We start from the raw sequence: 6889 nt of genomic DNA, 5'->3' as shown, positions 1-6889 counted from the left end.
CTCCAAATATGTAACATTTCACAGAGAATTACTAATGTTGAAGCAGTTCATTACTGGTCATTCTTAGAGAAATTCAGTTTTTACCCAAAATTCATACTTGTTCTTACAAGTTAGTTCACATGAAAACTAGAGCAAATGCAGCATTTCTCTGAATCCCTGTTACACAACTGTGAAAACAAACGCATTACTGTAAAAACAAGATATTTCAGCCTCTACTGAAAGAGATACATGTGGTAATGTTATGAACTTCTACAAAATGTTGAGGTAACCATGTGTACTCCAAATATCTAACATTTCACAGGGAATTACTAGTGTTGAAGCAGTTCATTACTGTTCATTCTTAGAGAAATTCAGTTTTTACCCAAAATTCATACTTGTTCTTACAAGTTAGTTCACATGAAAACTAGAGCAAATCCAGCATTTCTGTATATCCCTGTTACACAACTGTGAAAACTGAACGCATTACTGTAAAAACAACATATTTCCACTTGTACTGAAAGAGATAGATGTAATAATGTTATGAACTACTACAAAATGTTGAAGGAACAGTGTGTTCTCCAAATATGTAACATTTCACAGAGAATTACTAATGTTGAAGCAGTTCATTACTGGTCATTCTTAGAGAAATTCAGTTTTTACCCAAAATTCATACTTGTTCTTACAAGTTAGTTCACAAGAAAAGTAGAGCAAACCCAGCATTTCTCTGAATCCCTGTTACACAACTGTGAAAACAAACGCATTACTGTAAAAACAAGATATTTCAACTTGTACTGAAAGAGATACATGTGGTAATGTTATGAACTACTACAAAATGTTGAGGTAACCATGTGTTCTCCAAATATGTAACATTTCACAGAGAATTACTAATGTTGAAGCAGTTCATTACTGTTCATTCTTAGAGAAATTCAGTTTTTACCCAAAATTCATACTTGTTCTTACAAGTTAGTTCACATGAAAACTAGAGCAAATCCAGCATTTCTGTATATCCCTGTTACACAACTGTGAAAACTGAACGCATTACTGTAAAAACAACATATTTCTACTTGTACTGAAAGAGATACATGTAGTAATGTTATGAACTACTACAAAATGTTGAAGTAACAGTGTGTTCTCCAAATATGTAACATTTCACAGAGAATTACTAATGTTGAAGCAGTTCATTACTGGTCATTCTTAGAGAAATTCAGTTTTTACCCAAAATTCATACTTGTTCTTACAAGTTAGTTCACAAGAAAAGTAGAGCAAATCTAGCATTTCTCTGAATCCCTGTTACACAACTGTGAAAACAAACGCATTACTGTAAAAACAAGATATTTCAACTTGTACTGAAAGAGATACATGTAGTAATGTTATGAACTACTACAAAATGTTGAAGTAACACTGTGTTCTCCAAATATGTAACATTTCACAGAGAATTACTAATGTTGAAGCAGTTCATTACTGGTCATTCTTAGAGAAATTCAGTTTTTACCCAAAATTCATACTTGTTGTTACAAGTTAGCTCACATGAAAACTATGGCAAATGCAGCATTTCTCTTAATCCCTGTTACAGAACCGTGAAAACTGAACGCATTATTGTAAAAAACAATATATTTCAACTTGTACTGAAAGAGATACATGTAGTAATGTTATAAAGTACTACAAAATGTTGAAATAACACTGTGTTCTCCAAATATGTAACATTTCACAGAGAATTACTAATGTTGAAGCAGTTCATTACTGGTCATTCTTAGAGAAATTCAGTTTTTACCCAAAATTCATACTTGTTCTTACAAGTTAGTTCACATGAAAACTAGAGCAAATGCAGCATTTCTCTGAATCCCTGTTACACAACTGTGAAAACAAACGCATTACTGTAAAAACAAGATATTTCAACTTGTACTGAAAGAGATACATGTAGTAATGTTATGAACTTCTACAAAATGTTGAGGTAACCATGTGTACTCCAAATATGTAACATTTCACAGGGAATTACTAGTGTTGAAGCAGTTCATTACTGTTCATTCTTAGAGAAATTCAGTTTTACCCAAAATTCATACTTGTTCTTACAAGTTAGTTCACATGAAAACTAGAGCAAATCCAGCATTTCTGTATATCCCTGTTACACAACTGTGAAACCTGAACGCATTACTGTAAAAACAACATATTTCAACCTGTACTGAAAGAGATACATGTAGTAATGTTATGAACTACTACAAAATGTTGAAGGAACCGTGTGTTCTCCAAATATGTAACATTTCACAGAGAATTACTAGTGTTGAAGCAGTTCATTACTGTTCATTCTTAGAGAAATTCAGTTTTTACCCAAAATTCATACTTGTTCTTACAAGTTAGTTCACATGAAAACTAGAGCAAATCCAGCATTTCTGTATATCCCTGTTACACAACTGTGAAAACTGAACGCATTACTGTAAAAACAACATATTTCCACTTGTACTGAAAGAGATACATGTAGTAATGTTATGAACTACTACAAAATGTTGAAGGAACAGTGTGTTCTCCAAATATGTAACATTTCACAGAGAATTACTAATGTTGAAGCAGTTCATTACTGGTCATTCTTAGAGAAATTCAGTTTTTACCCAAAATTCATACTTGTTCTTACAAGTTAGTTCACAAGAAAAGTAGAGCAAATGCAGCATTTCTCTGAATCCCTGTTACACAACTGTGAAAACAAACGCATTACTGTAAAAACAAGATATTTCAACTTGTACTGAAAGAGATACATGTGGTAGTGTTATGAACTTCTACAAAATGTTGAGGTAACCATGTGTACTCCAAATATGTAACATTTCACAGGGAATTACTAGTGTTGAAGCAGTTCATTACTGTTCATTCTTAGAGAAATTCAGTTTTTACCCAAAATTCATACTTGTTCTTACAAGTTAGTTCACATGAAAACTAGAGCAAATCCAGCATTTCTGTATATCCCTGTTACACAACTGTGAAAACTGAACGCATTACTGTAAAAACAACATATTTCCACTTGTACTGAAAGAGATAGATGTAGTAATGTTATGAACTACTACAAAATGTTGAAGGAACAATGTGTTCTCCAAATATGTAACATTTCACAGAGAATTACTAATGTTGAAGCAGTTCATTACTGGTCATTCTTAGAGAAATTCAGTTTTTACCCAAAATTCATACTTGTTCTTACAAGTTAGTTCACAAGAAAAGTAGAGCAAATGCAGCATTTCTCTGAATCCCTGTTACACAACTGTGAAAACAAACGCATTAGTGTAAAAACAAGATATTTCAACTTGTACTGAAAGAGATACATGTAGTAATGTTATGAACTACTACAAAATGTTGAAGTAACACTGTGTTCTCCAAATATGTAACATTTCACAGAGAATTACTAATGTTGAAGCAGTTCATTACTGGTCATTCTTAGAGAAATTCAGTTTTTACCCAAAATTCATACTTGTTCTTACAAGTTAGTTCACATGAAAACTAGAGCAAATCCAGCATTTCTGTATATCCCTGTTACACAACTGTGAAACCTGAACGCATTACTGTAAAAACAACATATTTCAACCTGTACTGAAAGAGATACATGTAGTAATGTTATGAACTACTACAAAATGTTGAAGGAACCGTGTGTTCTCCAAATATGTAACATTTCACAGAGAATTACTAGTGTTGAAGCAGTTCATTACTGTTCATTCTTAGAGAAATGCAGTTTTTACCCAAAATTCATACTTGTTCTTACAAGTTAGTTCACATGAAAACTAGAGCAAATCCAGCATTTCTCTGAATCCCTGTTAGAGAACCGTGAAAACTGAACGCATTAGTGTAAAAACAACATATTTCCACTTGTACTGAAAGAGATAGATGTAGTAATGTTATGAACTACTACAAAATGTTGAAGTAACACTGTGTTCTCCAAATATGTAACATTTCACAGAGAATTACTAATGTTGAAGCAGTTCATTACTGGTCATTCTTAGAGAAATTCAGTTTTTACCCAAAATTCATACTTGTTCTTACAAGTTAGTTCACATGAAAACTAGAGCAAATGCAGCATTTCTCAGAATCACTGTTACACAACTGTGAAAACTGAACGCATTACTGTAAAAACAAGATATTTCAACTTGTACTGAAAGAGATACATGTAGTAATGTTATGAACTACTACAAAATGTTGAAGTAACACTGTGTTCTCCAAATATGTAACATTTCACAGAGAATTACTAATGTTGAAGCAGTTCATTACTGGTCATTCTTAGAGAAATTCAGTTTTTACCCAAAATTCATACTTGTTCTTACAAGTTAGTTCACATGAAAAGTAGAGCAAATGCAGCATTTCTCTGAATCCCTGTTACACAACTGTGAAAACAAACGCATTACTGTAAAAACAAGATATTTCAACTTGTACTGAAAGAGATACATGTGGTAGTGTTATGAACTTCTACAAAATGTTGAGGTAACCATGTGTACTCCAAATATGTAACATTTCACAGGGAATTACTAATGTTGAAGCAGTTCATTACTGTTCATTCTTAGAGAAATTCAGTTTTTACCCAAAATTCATACTTGTTCTTACAAGTTAGTTCACATGAAAACTAGAGCAAATCCAGCATTTCTCTGTGTCACTGTTACACAACTGTGAAAACTGAACGCATTACTGTAAAAACAACATATTTCAACTTGTACTGAAAGAGATACATGTAGTAATGTTATGAACTACTACAAAATGTTGAAGGAACAATGTGTTCTCCAAATATGTAACATTTCACAGAGAATTACTAATGTTGAAGCAGTTCATTACTGGTCATTCTTAGAGAAATTCAGTTTTTACTCAAAATTCATACTTGTTCTTACAAGTTAGTTCACATGAAAAGTAGAGGCAAATGCAGCATTTCTCTGAATCCCTGTTACACAACTGTGAAAACTGAACGCATTACTGTAAAAACAAGGTATTTCAACTTGTACTGAAAGAGATACATGTGGTAGTGTTATGAACTTCTACAAAATGTTGAGGTAACCATGTGTACTCCTAATATGTAACAATTCACAGGGAATTACTAATGTTGAAGCAGTTCATTACTGTTCATTCTTAAAGAAATTCAGTTTTTACCCAAAATTCATACTTGTTCTTACAAGTTAGTTCACATGAAAACTAGAGCAAATCCAGCATTTCTGTATATCCCTGTTACACAACTGTGAAAACTGAATGCATTACTGTAAAAACAACATATTTCTACTTGTACTAGAAGAGATACATGTAGTAATGTTATGAACTACTACAAAATGTTGGAGTAACCGTGTGTTCTCCAAATATGTAACAATTCACAGAGAATTACTAGTGTTGAATCAGTTCATTACTGTTCATTCTTAGAGAAACGCAGTGTTTCCCCAAAATACCCAGTTAATTTCATACCACGTTTCATATTCACAAAACAATATTCTCCCAGTCTGTACTAGACAGTGCACAATATCTTAACAGCCCTATTCTTTTTACATGAAGTGGACTGGGTAGCATTTTTTTTCTTAGTGTTTCTTTCTACTTAAGGAATTCAATGAGTTAGTTCTGTGTTCTTGCAATTGTAACACAAACTTTTTCTTAACAGTTATTTCCTAAGAAAATTCCTGCAAATATAGCATATCTCTGCACAATTACCACAGTTGTTTTAAAACAGCATGGTTTTCGTTAGAAACCACATATTTCAACTTTACTCACCATATTAAATAGAGTAATGTTATAAACTCTTTACAACATGTTTAAGTAAACGTGTTTTCTCAAAGAAACTCACATTTCAGTGTGATTTACCAGTGTTTAGAGAGTTCATTACTTTTCATTCTTAGAGAAATGCATTTTTTCCCAAAATATGCAGTTAGATTCATACCAAGTTTCACATTCACAAAACTCTCTTCTGCCAGTCTGTACTAGACAGTGCACAGATATCTTAACATCCCGATAAATTATACATGAAAGAGTACTTTGTAGAATTTTGTACCTTAGAGTTTCTTTCCACTTAAGGAATTCAATGAGTTAGTTGTCTGTTCACGCAATTGTAACACAAACTTGATACTAGAAGTTATTTCCTATGAAAATTACTGCAAATGTAGCATTTCTGTGCATTATTACTGCCAAAGTGTTAAAACAGTATGTGTTACTGTAGAAACCACATATTTCAAATTCTACTGAAAGAAATACAAAGAGTAATGTTGTCAACTCTGTGTGACATGTTTAATTAAACCTGTTTTGTTCAAGGGATTCCCATTTCATTGTGAATGACTACTGTTGAAAGAGTTCATTACCGTTCATTCGAGAGAAATGCACTTCTTACTTAAAATAAACAGTTAGATTCATACTCAGTTCAATATTCACAAAACCACTTCCACCAGTCTGTACTACGCAGTACACAAATGTCTTCACTCCCCTGTATGTTTTACATAGAACAGTATATTGCAGCATTTGTACATTAGAATTTTTCTACTGAGGGAATTCAATGAGTTATGCTCTGTTCTTGCAATTGTAACACAAACTTGATACTAGAAGCTATTTCTTTATGAAAGTTTCTGCAAAAGTGGCATTTCAGAGCAACATTACTACAGTAGTGTTAAAACACTATGTATTACCAGAGATTCCAGACATTTCAACTTCTACTGAAACAAATACGTAGAGTAATGTAAACTCTGTACAACATGTTTAATTAAACCTGTTTTGTTCAAGGGATTCACATTTTATTGTGAATTACTAGTGTTGAAAGGCTTCATTACTGTTCATTCTGAGAGAAATGCAGTTTTTACAAAGAATGGATAGTTAGATTCATATTCAGTTTCATATTAACAAAACTGTCTTGTGCCACTCTATACTGCTTAGTACACGAATGTCTTCTCTCCTGTCCTTTTTACATAAAACAATACCTTGCAGCATTTGT

This window comes from Phyllostomus discolor (genome assembly GCF_004126475.2).
Source record: "Phyllostomus discolor isolate MPI-MPIP mPhyDis1 chromosome 15 unlocalized genomic scaffold, mPhyDis1.pri.v3 mPhyDis1_scaffold_2, whole genome shotgun sequence".
Lineage (NCBI taxonomy): Eukaryota > Metazoa > Chordata > Mammalia > Chiroptera > Phyllostomidae > Phyllostomus > Phyllostomus discolor.
The sequence above is the reverse complement of the archived record's forward strand: the minus strand, read 5'-3'. Positions refer to the sequence as shown.